Source organism: Dasypus novemcinctus, chromosome Y, assembly GCF_030445035.2.
Source record: "Dasypus novemcinctus isolate mDasNov1 chromosome Y, mDasNov1.1.hap2, whole genome shotgun sequence".
NCBI classification, from domain to species: domain Eukaryota; kingdom Metazoa; phylum Chordata; class Mammalia; order Cingulata; family Dasypodidae; genus Dasypus; species Dasypus novemcinctus.
Window position 1 is genome coordinate 21,307,075 of NC_092216.1, and position 18,179 is coordinate 21,325,253.

The 18,179-nt window shown below is 43.3% G+C and overlaps 1 pseudogene; it reads right to left on the reverse strand.

Annotated features, from left to right (window-relative positions):
• LOC139438282 (lysine-specific demethylase 6A-like) overlaps window positions 1-15,706 on the reverse strand; it is a 67,492-nt pseudogene extending 51,786 nt beyond the window's left edge.
• Between the last annotated feature and the right edge of the window lie 2,473 nt (window positions 15,707-18,179).

The window sequence follows — 18,179 nt, forward strand, 5'->3', positions numbered from 1 at the left end:
GATTAAGAGTGCATTGTTTAACTTCCATATATTTGTGAATTTTCCTTTTTGCTGCCTATAGTTGATTTCCAACTTTATTCCATTACAATCAGACAAAGAACTTTGTATAAATACTGTTAAGTTTATTTAGATCTGCTTTATGAGTCAATATATGGTCTATCCTGGAGAGAGAACAATGAGCACTTGAGAAGAAGGCATATCCTGCTCTTTGGGGATGCAATGTTGTGTACATATCTATTGGTTTTAGTCCATTTATCATACCATTCAAGCTCTCTATTTCTTTACTGATCCTTTGTCCAAATGTTCTATCCAATGCTGAGAGTGATGTATTGAGACCTCAGTTAGAGGTTTTTCATGGTTACTAGGTCATAATGCTGTGGCTCCATTCTGATCGACTGAGCAAACTGCCTACCTGTGGAAGGTACCATATCTCTCCCCAGGAATGAGCCATATCACAGTGGGAATGGAGTAGATAAAGGCCCTCATTACTTTTGGGCCATCAAACCTTCCTGCATTCCAAGAAAATCCTACCTCCTAGTCCAACACACCACCAAGCCATACACAAGAATTCACTTTTACAGCCCTTTATTGACCCAAGACTGTACTCTGGACACTAATCCCCTCCCTATGAACTAATGTTTCCTTACCTTTTGATGTACTGTAAAAATTCACATCAGTATCTTCCATGAGGGGAACTGAAGTCTCTCTTCAGATACCCACCACGCTCTAAGTCTCTAGCCTATTGGCAAACTCCCCTTAGGAGTCTTGTAGGAATCAGAAACTGTGCTTACTGCTGGTCCACATGACCACAGTATAGCTAAGAGCAGCCTCTGCATAGAATCCTGAATTCTATTTAAATCACTGTAAAAAAAGAAAACAGATAAATCTGAGGCCCAGGAACCTCATGTCATGTCTCCTTAAAGAAATGAGGACATAAACCTTAAACTTCTCAGTTTAAAACCTAGATTGATATTAATGGCAAAAAGTTACTTCATAGCAATGAAACCTGCCTAAAATTCTCCTCGATGTACATATTCAAGGGGTAATAATAACAAGTTACCTTAATTCCATTGGGTAGCTTCAGTTTTCATTTTAAAAATGGAAAAAATAATTTGCTTCTACTGCTAAAGTAAAATAAAATCTTCCTAGTAAAAGTGTAGGAGTAAAAAGCAAAGTAATAAAAAGTTAAGTTCATTTGATATGTAACACATTGCACTGGAAATGTTTAAGGTATACAAAAATCAAGAGATAGACTTCAGCATTGTCAAACTCTCTTGTACATTCAAACCAGGCCTTGAATACATTGCAGGTTCCCTCTCTATATGAGTTATTCACTAGATTGGTCACTGACCCCTCAAACAAGAAAGATATTTACTATATCTCTGGTTGTGCTTCTGAAGTTGATGAAAACTATGTTGCAGTTTCAAACTCCTGAAGCAGCCAATGGGGGCTCAATATAGCAAAACGTGCCATGGATACCACCTCCAAACTTGCACTGTTTCATAGTGTCAAAGAATGCTATGTATCAGGCCAGTAAAATACTGAAATTACCTTCTTAGTTTCTCTCTAGGATCAACAATATTGTGGCTTGCTCACTGTGTGAAAGACATATCAAGTGAAGCCATAGTTAACCAGAGTTCTGCAAGTAGAGCTTAATTGCAAATTGGCATTATGGCCGGCTCCTGTGGAGAGATAACATGTAAGGTATTGCCAATCTGAAACTTGAATTTATTAATTGGAGTTCAAAGAGAAACTTATGCATTTAGTAGTACATTAATTAGCATTAAGTATTGTACCTGTATCCTGTTCTAAATATATGCCTGATGATTACAGTGTTATCTTTTCTATTAGATCCTGTGCAGAGGGACATTAAACATGTTAAAAGTCCTGGTAAACATCATTTTCTAAGTAACTAATGAATGTGCTTAGCCCAGGTCTCCCTCATAGCCCTTATTCAAGTTAATGGAATATTCAGCTTGGTGCACTAATCCTGAATGAAATCATCGGTCCAGGAAAGTGCCAGCTCACCAAAAGCACCTTGTGGAATGTACAAGTGCCAGTCATTGGATGGCCTGACATGCCTCTTTGAGAACAAAAGCTAAATAGTGTCTGTATCAAAATCAGCTGTTTCCACTAACTCTAGCTCAAAGTCTACTGCTAGGGGAGAACAAACCAAACATCCCTTAAAAATCCTTGCCTGTTTTCTTTTGAAAAAGGCAGTGTCCCTTCTCATCCCTCTCTTAACTGCTTTAGGCATAACTGCCACTGTTGAAAATTGGGGTTGGCAATCTATACAAAATCTAATGATCTATTTCAATTACTCCCTAGAAATAACTAACAGCATAAATGAAACCAGTCATGCCTTAAAAGCTCTAAAACAGCAAGCAAACTCTCTTGCAGCTATGGTGATGCAAAATCATAGGACACTTAAAATGCTAACTGCAGCACAGGGAAGGGTTTGTCCTTTCCTTAAGGAAAAATGCAATCTCTATGTAAATTACTCTAAAATAGTCCCAAACAGTATTCAAAACCTGGAAAATAAACCCAAGGATGTCAGGGAAATGCAGCCTTTATAAACACCTGGCCTTTTCTACTCCTGTGGTCCGGTGTCCTCTCAGTAGGACCACATATTCTCAAAATTCTAATTAAGTTTATTTTTCCCAGGATCAACATCTTGTTAGCCATATGGGGACTTCATCCATCTTCATACAGGATACCAGATTCGTCTTCCTCCAGTCAAGATAGAGAAGCAGGAGAGTTCTACACCTTGTCAGGTAGGGTCTGTGAGCCCCTAATCAGCAGGAAGTAGCTACAGAAGAAAGAGCATCTTCCTTCAGCAAAACTCTCTGAGGGGGGGAATGAAGCAGGCTGGTAAGATAGGGAATTAATAGATAGAACTGGAACCTGGCAAAGAGTCCACGTGGACATCAGTAACCCCCCAGATGGCTGCTGGAAGACCCCCACCCCCAAGACTCTGTTATCCAGAACAAAGACTTCCTTGGTGCAACCTTATTCAGCACTTCTGCAAGTGCAGTATGTTGATTTGTGAGTTAACCTTTCCCTGCACAGGTGGTTCAACATGATTTCCCTCTGTTACCTGAGAGTGCTAGAAAAGAGTCATCCTGCTAATGTAATAGTAATTGAATCCTGCCAATTATGCCATAATTTTCTGCTAGATAAAAGCTTTCTATATAGATATATGAGTAGAGAGAAAGAGATTGATATAATTATTCAATTAACTCAAGCATAAGAAAGACATGCATGACATTTATTTATTTATTTATAAACTTTGGTTAATATTTGGGAGCATATAAAATAGGGAAAGGATTGTCTACAAACAGGGGTCCAACTGCTACATCATAATCCTTTATGATGTAGATATGAGCTCACCAAATTGGGGACCCACTGACATACCTGGCTCTCCAGGGGACACACCAACATACCTGGCCCACCTCTGGCCAGAGTCCCAAATGGATGAAAAATAAATTTGTATATACATATCTAGTTTAATAAGTTTATCTTGACAATTAGATTGAGAGACAAGAATTCCACAATCAGTGAAAAGATGAAATCATCATTGAAGAGACTCACAAAATAAGAGAGAAATAGAAGAGTCTTAATAAAAACTCCCCAACATCTATCTCAGGCTGGGAAGCCCCAAGTCAGCAGCCAAAACCAGAGTCTTGAGTGAAAGCAACACCTGTGCAGAGCACCCTCTGCCAGGGTGGACTTCACTGTCCTGACCAGGGCCTGTCCCTTTCATTTGGCTCATAATCAATGAAATTGATACGATAGATGCCAACTTGAGGGGGCTGCGTCAGTTCCCAAGGAAGTGTCCAGCTTTCCCAGGAAGGAACACAAAACTCCCTGGGCAGTACTTCCCAAGGTTCACGTGTTAATTCCTGAGAAAGTGTCCAGCCTTCCCAGGGAGGACCATAATCCTCCCTGGGCACTACTTTGCAAGGTCTGTGCACCAGTCCCCAAGAAAGTGTCCAGCCTTCCCAGGGAAGACCACAATACTCCCTGGGCACTACTTTGCAAGGTCTGTGTGCCAGTCCCCAAGAAAGTGTCCAGCCTTCCCAGGGAAGACCACAATACTCCCTGGGCACTACTTTGCAAGGTCTATGTGCCAGTCCTCAAGAAAGTGCCCAGCCTTCCAAGGGAGGACCACAATTCTCCCTGGATACTACTTTGCAAGGTCTATGTGCCAGTTCTCAAGAAAGTGTCCAGCCTTCCAAGGGAGGACCATAATTCTCCCTGGGCACTACTTTGCAAGGTCTATGTGCCAGTCCTCAAGAAAGTGTCCAGCTTTCCCAGGGAAGACCACAATTCTCCCTGGGCACTACTTTGCAAGGTCTATGTGCCAGTCCTCAAGAAAGTGTCCAGCCTTCCCAGGGAAGACCACAATATTCCCTGGAGTGCACCCTATCTGTTATTTGTCAGAAAACACATTTGGCAATGTGCTCACTGTTCTAGTTCTCATTAATCCCTCTGAAATATGAAAAGTACCGACCAGTGAGGCACTGGTGTCCTGATTAACAAAGCCTTCTGCGTGATTTTTCACTTCTAGGTTTACTCATTAAAATTTTTCCACGTACTGGGGGGTGAGTTCAAAGAATTCACAGACAAACAAAAACTGACAGAATATCTTACTAAAGGACAAGAAATACAAAAGATACTAAAGAGAGTTCTGCAGTCAGAAAGGGAAAAAAAAAAAAAAAAACCAAACAAACATGGACCAGAGACTTGGAGAAGAGTTTAAAAATGAAGATTAGGAAGTATAAATTAAAGTGTATCTGCTAACGGACTCCAAAAGCACATTAAAAAGAATCACACATCACAAGTGGGTTTTATCCAAGGTATGTAAGGGTAGTTCAACACATGACAATCATTTAGTGTATTTAACCACACTGAAAATTTGATGAAAAAGAAACATATGATCCTCTCAATTGATGTAGAAAAGGCATTTGACAAAATATAACACACTTCCTTGATGAAAACACTCCAAAAGATAGGGATAAAAAGAAGCTTTCTCAATAAAGGAAAGGGCTTGTAGGAAAAACCTACAACTAGTATTGTACTCTACGTAGAAAGACTGAAAGCTTTCCTACCATGATCAGGAACAAGGCAAGGATGCCCACTCTCACCATTATTATTGAATTGTGTGCTAGAAAATTGAATGGGAGCAATTAGGCTAGATAAGAAATAAAAAGGCACAAATATAGGAAAGAGAGAAGTAAAACTTTCACTATTCCCTTGCGATATGATCATATACTTAGAGAATCCTTAAAAATCCACAACAAAGCTTCTAGAATTAATAGATGAGTTCAATAAAGTGGTGGGATATAAGATTAATATGCAAAAATCAATAGCTGTTCTATATGCTTCTGAAATGCAATCTGAGGCAGAAATCAGAAAAAAAAATCCATTTTTAATAATGGCTAAAAGAATCAAATCTTGAGGATTAAAGTTATCCAAGTACATAAAGAACCTGTATTCAGAAAATTACAAAACTTTGCTACAAGAAACTGAAGACTAAAATAAATGGAAGGACATTCCATATTCATGGACTAGAATCTAAATATTGTTAAGATGATAATTCTATCCAAACTGATTTAGAGAGCCATGCAATTCCAATCAAAATCTTAATAATCCTTTTTGCATAAATCAAAATTCCAATAATCTAATTTATTTGGAGGAGTAAAGGGCCCCAAATAGCCAAAATAACTTTTAAAAGAAGGTATGAGCCATCTGCCATAAATTCCAGTATTAAAAAATGAAGAATATTATAAAGCTTTGTCTTTGACATTTTGTCTTTCATCTCTGGAGTTCAGTGCCATGTCAGTGGATCCTACTTTGGAATTCATGTGCCTGAGTTTGATGGCGTTGGACTCCAACATGTCCTTTCTACACATGCCTCTTCTGATACTTTTACTGAACCTGTGGTTGTTGCTAGGGTTGTTGAATACTCAGGAGACTTGAATCTCTGAATTGCCCATATGCCAGCTGGGCCCTGAGCCTCTGGGCAACTCCTCTGGTTTGTTGGACATTCCCAGGTCAGCTAACAGGCAGGTGAAGATGGTCAACCACCATACCAGGGAACCGAGCGTGCCTACAACTGCAAGCAGAATTGCAATCAACATCGATGTGGAATCTAAGCCCCCTCTCAATATAGAGGTGGAGTGGACATTACCAACCCAGTTTCCACAGGACAGTGGAATAAAATATGGATTAGAGTTGACTTATTGATATTGTGCTATGGGACTATTGTGACCGGCAATGGATGAAATTGTAGTATTGATGTGGAGAAAGTGGCCACAATAGTTGCTGAGAGCAGGGAGAAGGAAGAGGAGTTGTAATATGGGGGCATTTTTGGGACTTGGACTCATCTTAAATGATATTGTGGAACAGATGCTGGACATTACACATCCTGCTATAATCCACTGAATGTCCTGGGTGAGAGTACAATCTATAATGTAAACCACTTTACATGTGGAGCAGCAGTGCTCCAAAATGTATTCAACAAATGCAGTGAATGTGCCATGATGATCAAAGAGGTTGTTGACGTGGGAGGAGTGGGATGAGGGGGTGGGGTGGGAAGTATATGGGAACCTGTTATACTTTTGAATGTAACATTTTCTCTGATTAGGTATCTTCAAAAAATACAATTTAAAAATTTGATGGGGTTGGACGGGTGGGGAGTGGGGTGTATGGGAAGCTCCTATGTTTTTTAATGTAACATTTTCTATGATCTAGGTATCTTCAAAAATATACAGTTAAAAAATTGAAAGGGATGGAGGGTTGGGAGTGGGATATATGGGAACCTCTTATGCTTTTTAATGTTACATTTTGCATGATCCTTTTTAATTTTAAGAAAGATAATTTAAAAAATAATAAACTAAAATAAATAAAGTAAAAAAGGAAAGACAGAGGGTATGTTATGCGCCCCTGAAGAAGGGCAGGATGGTCAGGCTAGTGATTGAAAGCTCCCTAAAATCAAGACTCTTTGCTAGCCCTCTGCCCAGTGACAATGCCTGTAATATCAGGACAATCAGAGTAGAATTGGGATTCAGGTGTGGGTTGGGGCTGGCCTGCTGAATGTCAGGCTCAGGCACTGGGACCATGCTCCTGCACATTTGCACAGTGTAGAAGAAAAGGCCAGTCCTCTGATACTTTTTCCCACCTGACTACCCCTAGGTCTATCTCCTCCATCTTGAGCATCTGGCTTTATGAATTCTCAGCATTTCTTTTTTTTTTTTTAATTATTTATTTTTAAAAATTACATTAAAAAAATATGAGGTCCCATTCAACCCCACCGCCCCCACCCCCCACTCCCCCCACAGCAACACTCTCTTCCCTCATTGTGCACCTGGTAAGTACATCTCTGAGTATCGCTGCACCCCTAGTCAATGGTACACATCATAGCCCACACTCTCCCATGTTCCATCCAGTGGGCCCTGGGGGGCTCTACAATGTCCCGTAATTTTCCGTGAAGCACCACCCAGGACATCTCCTCGTCCCGAAAACGCCTCCACATCTCATCTCTTCCTCCCATTCCCCAAACCCAGCAGCCACTATTGCTACCCTTCCCACACCCATTCCACATTTTCTCTGTGGACATTGGATTGGTTGTGTCCATTGCACATCTATGTCAAGTGGGGGCTTAGAATCCACATGGATACTGGATGCACTCCTCCTGCTTTCAGTTGTAGACACTCTAGGCTCCATGGTGTGGTGGTTGACCTTCTTCAACTCGATGTTAGCTGAGTGGGGTAAGTCCAATAAATCAAAGTGTAGGAGCTGAAGTCTGTTGAGGTTCTGGGCCTGGGTGTCATATTATCAGTCCAGAGATTCAAATCCCCTAAATATATCTAAAACCCCAGCACCAACTACAATTCCATTAAAGTAGCATGCAAGTCTTGTGAAAAGAGATCCCCTCTGAGTCCAATTCCATCACGCAGAAACACCAGTTCCAGAGAAGGGCCATCTGCCATGGCAGTGAACCCCATCTGCCATGATCATAGAACCCGTGGGTCTCTTTATTCCTCAAAAGAACCAATACTTGGGGTTGTATCTACTTTATCTGTCTCTCAGACTCTGCTCATTTGTGCATAAGGGCATTCCTTCTGACAGCCTCCAGACTCTTTTTTAGAGACTCATAGCCTTATATTCTCATTTCTCTTTTCCATTTCCCCCTTACATTAGGTCAAACAGCATTTTGAAGTCATGTTATTATATGTAGACAGGGATTTTCTGCTGATCCGTGTTGAACCTTTAATTCAAGGTCCTTTTCTAGTTGCATCTTCAGCTGATATGTGGTAGTGATCCCTCGGTGCCAGGGAGGCTCATCCCCGGGTGTCATGTCCCACGCTGGGGGGACTGCACTGCATTTACATGCTGAGTTTGGCTGTGAGAGTGGCCACATTTGAGTATCATGAAGGCCGTCAGGAGGAAACTCCCAGGCACAGTGCTACTCTAGACCTTATTCTTATTGGAGGTGTATAGGCTCAAAAGCATAGCCATAAGTATCAGGAGCCCACTGTTGGGCCCTCCTTCCTTCCTGGTTCTTGCTGTTGCACCTGGGGAACTGCCGCTGCTCCCCAGGGTCCACAACAGTGACCCCTCGGCCAGGGGCCCAGTACCGCCCCCCCCCAGCTATTGTTTTTAATTGTTTCCACTATGAGTATATCTAGACATTACTATATACCCTGGGCATATGCCCTGGCAATTAGTCTGGCAGGGGCTCAGAGCTAGAGAGTGAGGGAGTCTTGCCTTCTCCCCATCCTGCTCTCCCCTGAGAGAGGAGAGAGACCATCAGCTAGTGAGCGAGGAAGGCTCCAGCTGGTCCTATTGATGTCTAATCCCAGACCCTACAAGTGCCAAGGGCTTCCTGGGCTTAGTGGGGAGGAAATATTTGGGGACCCAGGAGAGTGAATGAAGTTCTGTATAAAAGGGAAAAAATACTAACCACTTGGGTTGGGACAATATTTTCAGTATATTTTTCTTGAATTTATTGTTTTATATGTTGCATTGACTTCCATGTCCCTTTAAGAGCTGTATTTTTAAGTTTTCAGGTGTACCTTATGTGTCTGTTTCTATTATTTTTATAGGAATGCCCAATTATTACTGTATCATTTCTTTAAATATACACTATTCTTTCCACTGATGTTACTTTCAAGTTTGTCAAAATCAGTTGGCTAATTCGTGTATTTCTGGGACTTCTTTTTCATTTCATTGGTTTATGCATAGTAAAATTTCTTCTTATATTCTAGTTGAAGTTTTCAATAAAATATACATCATAATTCAAAAAGAAAAGAAAAGAAAAGAATGTAGGTATGAGAGCAGTGGCATAATATGTATATGCACTTTGATGCTCATAACAGCATTATTCTCTATAGTCAAATTTGGAAACAAGCCAGGAGTCATAAACAGTGGAATACATACACAGTGGAATGTTATGCAGTGGTAGGCAGAAATGAAGTTGTGAAGCAAACGACAACATGCATGAACCTGGAGGATATTTTGTTGAGTGAAGGAACCCAGACATAAAAGCACAAATACTGTAGGATTGCACTATGTGAATTAAATACATTATGTAAATTCATGGATATAATAATTAGAACATAGGTCACCAGAAATTAGAATGAGGTAAGGAATGGAAAGCTGACGGTAAATCTGTGCAGAATAGGTTAAAATATTCTTTGTAAATCTTTGGAAATGAATGGAAATGGTGATTGCACAACATAGTGTTAGTGACTAGCAGAGCTATTACATGGGTATGACAGTGGTTGAAAGGGAAAGTCTAAGGTCATGTATATTGCTAGAAGGAAAGCTAAAAACATAACATGGGACTGTATAACATGGTGAAACCTCATGTCAAATAAACATATGGATGATATTCCATTTATACATATCAACTAGAAAGAAGAAAACAGAATAGCAACTATGTATGGTGTGAAAGCAAAGAAAGATCAATTGGTGATGAGTTTTTTACTTCTGTTTTTGTTTGTTAGTGTTATTATTATTACTGGAATACTGAAAATGCTCTGAAAACGATTTAAGTGATTGTATAGAATGTATGACTGTCATTATATGGAATACCAATGATTGTACACGTTATATGGATTTATGGAGTATTAACATGTATCTACAATAAAATTTATTTGTTAAACACTAATGGGAACAGTGAAGCTCAAGGTGCCTGATTATTTTTACATTTTCAAGGAGTTAAGATTCCTCAGCTTTGAAACATTTGACCCCTTTATCTTTTGGAAGTCAAATTTAAAATTAAAAGGTAGGTATCATCCACATTTGTGGATTTGGGGAGGAGGGGTAAGGAATTTTTCTTTCTGGAGTAATGAAAATGTTCTAAAATGGACTGAGGTGATGACAACACAACTTTGTAATGAAAATGAGAGCCACTGAGTATACACCTGTGATGGATTGCACAAATCATGGGACTATATACCACAGTAAATCCTGTGGTGGAAGATATATTGTGGTTTACCATATAATTATGTGAACTTTCTCACATGAATTGTAACAAATATCCAATACAAATACATGCTGTTAATAATAGGATGCTTTATGAGGAAATCATACCTAAGTTAAGCTAACACCATAGTTAAAAATTGTGCTTTTATCAATTGTAGCAAATGTTCTACAACATTGCAAGGAATTGTTGGTGTGGTAATGTATGGAAATCCTATCTGTTTTTGTATGATTGCTTTCTAAACTCATAATTTCTTTTAAAAATACCAAAGAAGCAAATAAAGTATAAAGAAATGAGTGCACTAAAACCTGAATATCTGATAAATGTTTTTATCTTGAAAAGATGATATTATTAGTTTGTATGGAATGGTATTAGTATGTAGTTGACTTTTTTTTGATTGCTGAATCTGTGTATCCAAATTTCCAACTATAATTTAAATTTGATTAATTCACACCCTTTGCATCTCTTCTATGTTTGTGACAGAAGAAGTATATATTTCAGGTATTTTATTTTGTATTTTAGCATTTTATGCTCTTCCTCTTTTTCTCACTCAATACTTTGGGCTTATGAAATGTGACTTATACATTATTAATACTGTCAGTATATTGTGTTTGACTTTTTTTTTCCAAATTGTGCCTAACCCATTTATCTCTGTTTCTTCTTTTTTCAATGTATGTTTGCTTCAAATAATATAAATGGATTTTTAGGATTCCAAACACCAAAGAGGTTTAGACCATTCACACTCCCAAGAGCGAGCAGGGAAGCCTTAGGCTGGCTCTCTGTACACCTGGGGGATGGCTGAAGGAAACCCACTCCCAGGTGAACTCTGTCAGCGGACGACTGTGGCTTAGAAAACATTGTGGGGGAATTCTTTTGGCAACAGTGGCAGGTGAGAGTCCCTAGCACAGGGTGCCCATCGCGGGGGGATGTGTGGGGATGGGTGCACCTGGGACATGCTGCTAGGGAATAGGAATGTGTTCCTGTGGTCACTGGGTGTTGTCTCAGTGGGCGGAGATGCACGCAATACCAAAGGAAAAAAGGCAAAGAAAAGAGGTCTCGGTGTAAAATATGGGTTTCAAGTTTCTGGAGCAAATGTCCATAGCCACTTCTTTGGATATTTGTATAAGTTTCTCAGTTGTGTAGCCCTGGCCTCCTTCTCATTTCAGTAAGTTTGAAAGGTCTCATGTGTATAAACCCCGGCCTACTTCCTTCTTGCACATAGGTATGATCTTCCTAGGTAAACAAATCATGTTTCTTTCTGTGCATTTGGTGTACCTTCCTAGCTGAATATTTCTGGGGTTCCATTATTCTTGAATATAACTGCATTCCAATTCTTTGCCTGTGAATGTGAGCACATAAATTCAGGCTTTTTTCTTAACTGGATATAATGCTAGTTTTCCTGCTATATAAACCTAACTTGAATGAACCTTATACTCAAGTGCGAGCTTCTTAGGCTGATGAGGTCTTGAATATTGATCACTGTTATTTGACATAGACTTCCAGAATATATAAACCCTGAATTACCTTTTTGTATATGGCTGTGAGCTTCCAGCTACTCAAATGCAGGCTTCTGTATTTCCTAAACTAGTATTCTTTTTTTTTTTCCTTTTTCTTTACTTTGAAGAAGCTTTAGATTACATAAATGTTACATCAAAAATCTGGAGGATTCCATATACTCTACTCCTTCCCCTCCCATGCTTTCCCCCATTAACACCAGCTTTCCTTAGTGTGGAACATTTGATAAAATTGATGAACACATATAGAAGCATTGCTACTAACCATGGACTACAGTTTGCATCATAGTTTACACTTTGCCCTGCATAGTTTTATAGATTATGATGAAATATATGAAGGACTCTATCATCATTACAATGTCATGCAGGACAATTTCAATGTTGCCCAAATGCCCAGTGTTACATCTATTCCCCCCTCTCCCTTCCCTCTGAACCTCTGGTGACAACTGTCTTTATGTCACTGTTACAAGTTCTTCCATTTCTGGAATAGTAATGACTAGTCCATAGATGCATTCCCATCTTATGTTCTGTTTGTTCCTCAATCTTCAGGATTTGGGGATGGTGATGCCCACTCTCCTTCCGATTGTGGGGGCTTAGATCCTGTGGGGTAGATGAAGGGGACCATCTTGCTCACAATTGTAGGTGGGCATTGTCCATCATTCACCTTGTGTTAGCTGTCCTTGGTGAGTGCAATGAACTGTAACTCTGCTGAGATTCAGGGCTCAACCTATGAACAGCTAGGAGGTTTAAGTCTCTGGGACATAGATTAAATGGGTATAGCGCTAACTGTGGGTTCAAGTGTAAGGGGTAGAAGAACCATATAGGAAAACTATAAGTGAGTCTAATTCTGAAACCCTGGACAAATGGGCCATCATATATTCCAAGGAAAGGCCCAACAACAGCATGCCAATTCTCTGGGATTGTCTGCCCTGCCTATAGTGTCAAGATGTCTCCAGAACCTTCAGGAGCTCCTGTGCTTTGGGCACAGTTTGCTGTGACATTCAGTGAGAGCCTCCTAAGACATGCATAACCATAAGCTCTGGAATGAACTCTCGATTCCATTTGAAATAATACCTTAGCCATATAAAAAACTCATATGCATTTAATATTTCCCCCTTCCACAGTCTTTTTCCCAAGCATTCCTAGTAGTCACTTGCTTATAATCTCTCAGTGCCAGGGAGACTCACCACCAGGAACCATTCACTGTTGGAGATTTGAACCGGAAGGGTATCGGGAATGAAAGAAAGAGAAAAAAGAGAGTGAAATAAAAAGAAAGAAAGGAAGAAAAAGAACGAACGAGAGAGCTAGGAGCAGGGTGTCTGCTAGTAGAGACTCATCAGACAATTTGTTGTTTACAAGGGGCTGTCTATATACCCCAGTCTATGTGACAAGCAGCAACACTTAGCCTACATGACAATAAGCAGCAACAGGCACTTAACTATCAGCATTACTCATAGTCTAAGGAATTCAAAAAAATCTTATCTCAAGGTACAAAGTCTAAGTGTTCTATTTACTTCAAAAGGTATGTGCTCATCTTTTCTTTCAGCCTTTAACAGCTTCATCCTATTTGCCAGGAACTCTTAATTACTGCATTCCTTAGGTTGCAAGCGTAGCCATGGAAACAGCAGTGTCTCCCTGTGAGACCACTATGCCTCAGTTTGCAACAATGCACCAGCCTGGGGGAAGATACTGAGTTTATATGCTGAGTTTGGCCAAACAGGAGGCCATATTTGAGCAACAAGGAGGCTTTCAGAGGGTAACTCTTAGGCAATATGTATCACTGGCTAAGTTTCCATTTCACAAAAAAAGGTTCATCCCTGCAAGCGTCAATATCAAGAGGTTGGTGTATTGGTCTGTCCTCCTTTGCTAGGCACTGCCCATGTACTCTAGGGACTCTTGCCACACTATCAGAGAGAGAAGCAGAAGTACCCAGAGTGGGCATCCAATATCCCTTCAGTTATTGTAAGGATCTCATCCACCAAGACAACAACCCATGAGCACTTGAACACATTCATGTTCCATAGGGGCATGCCCCCACCACCGCCCCCCACCAGTAATCCTCCCCTGCACATTTGCAACCCATCTGCAGTCCAAAATCTCCCCCAAAACAAGGCCAAATAAGAAATAAAATAAAATAATTTTTAAAAAATTAAAAACAAATATTGCTTCGTTTCTTTCATCATTGTAAGATGTTCCCTTAGAACCTATTCTCCTGCATATGAATGCAATCTTCCTAAACTTTATAATCCCTGGACCTTTATTTCTTGACTCTGAGAGAGTTTTTCTAGGTTGTTATTCTAAGCTATTTCCTCTTTGGGTGGACCTGGGCACTCCCTGTGGTACAGACACTGGCTGCTTTTGCCTTGTATCTAGATGTGAGTTTTAGAGGTTATGCTCTATCCTAGGCTCCTGTATCATGGATGCTCCTAGCATCCTGGCCTGCACACTTATAAAAGGCCAAATCATAGAGGCAAACAAAAGGATACTGACAGCTTATCTGCATGGCTGTTTAGCACAGTGGGCATGCAACTGTGTAGGTACATGCAGAATATTAATGGGTATACCAATAAAATGCATTTGTCTTTCTAGAACACCCATCCCAAAGCATCAGAATTGGAGTACTCCCATCTCCACAGTTCAGATATTACTGAAAAGCTAGAGTAATCTGCAAGAGGCGTCACCCATCAAAAACCTGGCTTGCCTAGGTTTTTGCCAGACTCCACCCTCAGCTCATGGTATTGTGTTCCTCAGGGCACACCCCTGTGTTGTTAGAATTGGCGAGTGTAACCTGGAGGCAGGGACTTCTAGTCCACGGTACACACCCTGATGGAGCTGCTGGTCAGCTATTTGACCGTCAACAAGACTTACTCACCTCTCAGCCTCTCCTCTCTTCTCTGTAACCTGAAGACTGAAACTTATGTCTTCTGCATACCTAGATGTGTCAGCGATGCTCTGAGAGCCCCAGGAAACCACGAGGCCAAGAGGTTCAGCTCCTGCTAGTTTGCACAGAGAACGACACGTTCGATGTAGCTCCTGCCCACACCCCCAGCCCAGCAATCATTCTGGACATCGTATTTAGTGGGTACCCCAGCACTGCTCTGAGCCCCACCTAGTCCTAAGCCTAATGGATATTCAAGCCCATGGAAAAGCAAAGCAGTTTCCATGAAATAGAGACAAAGCCCCAGGGTGCAGCCCCAGAAAGGCGTCCCAAAGCCAGCCACAGTGTTTCAGCAAGAGCTTTTTGTTTTCATTTTTTGCATCCTAAGAGAAAGGCAGTGGGGATCCAGGCAGGTCCCACCCTCTCTCAAGGAAGAGGACGGCAACCGGCAAACAGGATTGGCCAGGCTGCCCACTTGTGAGAACAAGGGGCAAAAGGTCCCCGTCGTGGCAGGGCTGGTAATGGCCACAACATCAGATACTCAGAAAACGTCTGGGGAGGGGAAGGGCAGGCAGCAGGCACGCCCTGTCAACTTCGGGAGGGTACTGGACTAAGTGTGGCTTCCGAGGCTTTGCCTCTGGCCCCGCCCAGGACTTCTCTCTGAAAGCCTGCCGCGTCCTCTCCATGAGGAGGGCGAGGGACGCGGGCGATCACCTGGGGATCCCCCGTGAACTCGGCGGTCGCTGTGAGGACCAGAAGTTGTGGGAACCTGGCCTGCTGGGGTGTGTCTTCCAGCCATGCAGCTGGATTCGCGTGCTTCATCTGTGCGGCGTGATGAGGACCCCAGATGCAGGCCGACCCTGCGGATTAGGTGGGAGGTTAGAGAGGTGCCTTGCCTGGGTGGAGGGTTCCTGGTCTAGCCTGGGGCCTGGGCGGCCCGGGCGCCGCAGGGAGCCCAGAGACCTGGGATTGGACGGCAAGGGAGGTGCAGCTCGTTCACTGCGTCCATGTCGGCTGTCTTGGGGCTCCCTGCCGGCTGCGCCTTCTCGACGGCCCCTCGCCGCGCCGTCCAGGATCCACCTGCCCGCACGCGCGCGGCACGGGAGGTCCACGCCCCAGGCGTCAGCCAGGTGCCCAGCAGCAGCTGAGAGAGATGGCGTGAGCTCGCTGGTCCCAGCGCACGCCGGCTTGCTGCCGGTGCTGCGCGGTCTGCGGGAAGTGGAAGCGGAAGTCAGCACTTCGAATCCTCGTCTGCGGGCCTCAAGGGCGCTGGAGAAGTTGGCCTCCACAACGCCTTCCCACGACGCAGGCGGGCGGCCCCGGGCTAGCGCTCCCGCGGCAGAAAGCCCGCGGACAAGTCTGAGCCAGCGGCTCGGCGGTGTCCACACCAGCAGGCAGGGCGCGGGCAGCACGCGGCTCAGACCACCCAACACCCTCCGCAGGGTCTCCCTGTAGCTCCGCCAGGACCCCCGGCCGTACCTGGACAGGTCCCAGAGGCAGGCGCTCATGACGGCCACGTCGGGGCGTGCTCGCCCCGTCGCAGGTGGTCCAGGACGCTCTCCGCGCACCGGGCGCACACGCGGTGAGGAAGAAGAAGCGTACCCGGTGGCGGCCAGAGCGGACCTGGCGGACCTCGCGGTAGTGGGTCCCGTGGTGCAAGCGGCCCCGCCTGCAGCCTTCCAGCCGCCTGTCCGGCTCAAAGCTCCGCTCGCCCTTGGCCTCCAGCTGCCTGAGAGAGCAGGCAGTCCTTCTGCAGCAGGAGCACCGTTACCGGGTGCTTGTACACTGACTCTGGACCGAGTCGCCCGTTACACCCCAAACTTGTTATACAGCAGCTGCGGGACGTCGCAGGCTCGTAGGGAGGCCACGGAGGCTGAGGGCGGATGGCCTTGCGCCCAGCCTGCCTCGCAGTAGGAGGTCTGACCGCTGAGGCCAGGAAGTAAGGGCGAGGTTAGACGGCGCGGGAAGGGCGAGGCCCACTCCTAGGTCTCAGTGCCTTCCTTGTTGCAGGCTGCTCCTGGAGCGCTTGCCTCCTCTTCTGGGGAATTGCTCTCTTGTTGCCTGGTTCTCCTGCAGAGCCACGAGTTGCTGTCCTGGAGCTTGAGGGAGGACTGTCTTTGTTAAGGGGAACGCTGACTGGGTTCCCGTCTGCTGCCAGGATTTCCAAGCAGCGATGGGAAGTACACTGCAGCCTCAGCGAACGCCAGCAGTTCAGATGTATTGTTTTCGTTTAATTAACTCTATAGTCACCTCCTTGTGGATTCACGTGCGCCAGTGAGCGAATCCAAAGCCGTTGGACCCGTTACTGTCTCCCACAGGTAATATCTGGTTAAAAGAAAAACTCTAGCACAATACCACAACCACAGGACATTTTCACCACCTCAAGCCCCCCCACCCCCACCCCCGACTTAGACATAAAAGCTGTTTTTAGAAACGTTTTCAGAAAATTTCCACTGGAAATTCCGGGAATTCCTGCCCCATCCTCCTTACACACCCACACACAGATTCCCCTACTATTAGTAGGTTACAGTAGTGCTGTGGTACGTGGCACATACCGCAGCAAAGAGCCGTATCACCTGCTTCCCGTCCTACCCTTAACAGTGGGACATGAAAACATCTAAATTCCATAATTTTGCCCGACACAGGATTTAATAAACATGGAGTCACGCATCATCTGTAACATGGGGCATTTCATCTGGTCCCTTGGCACTGTTCTATGCAGAGTCATCCTCAGCCCCTGGAGACGCAGCACAAATGGCCACTTTAAGCTCTGCTCACCTGCTTAACTGAATTTCCAAAGTGAGGTTGCCGGCTGTGGGACTAAGGGGTCAATATGTTAATCCCTTTCCTTGCTGATTACTCTTCCATGACATTAGGTGCCGTGGCACTTTTAAACAGTCACCATTCAAGAATCTTGGAGTTCTTTCCAGTGTTTGGCTTTTAAAGAAGAAGTTGCTATGGTATGCCTGTGCAGATTTATGGAAACACAGGTTTTCACATCTCCAGCGTAAGCTCCAGGCTGCAATTGCTGGGTTGTATGATATTTACATATTAACACATTTAACAGAAGACTGTTTTTAGAGAAGCTGCATATTTGACATGTGTGAGTGATCCTTTCCTTTTTCCCTAAAGTATAGATCTACGTGGGCTTTCCAAGTATAAAAACGCTGGAATCCTTCTGCATGTATATGGCCACAACTTTCCGGTTATATGGACCCTGTTTAGCTCATATCCTTTTCCAGGCATCCTTCCCTATCTAGGATGTGCACTCGTTGCCTGTATAAACCCCAGACAT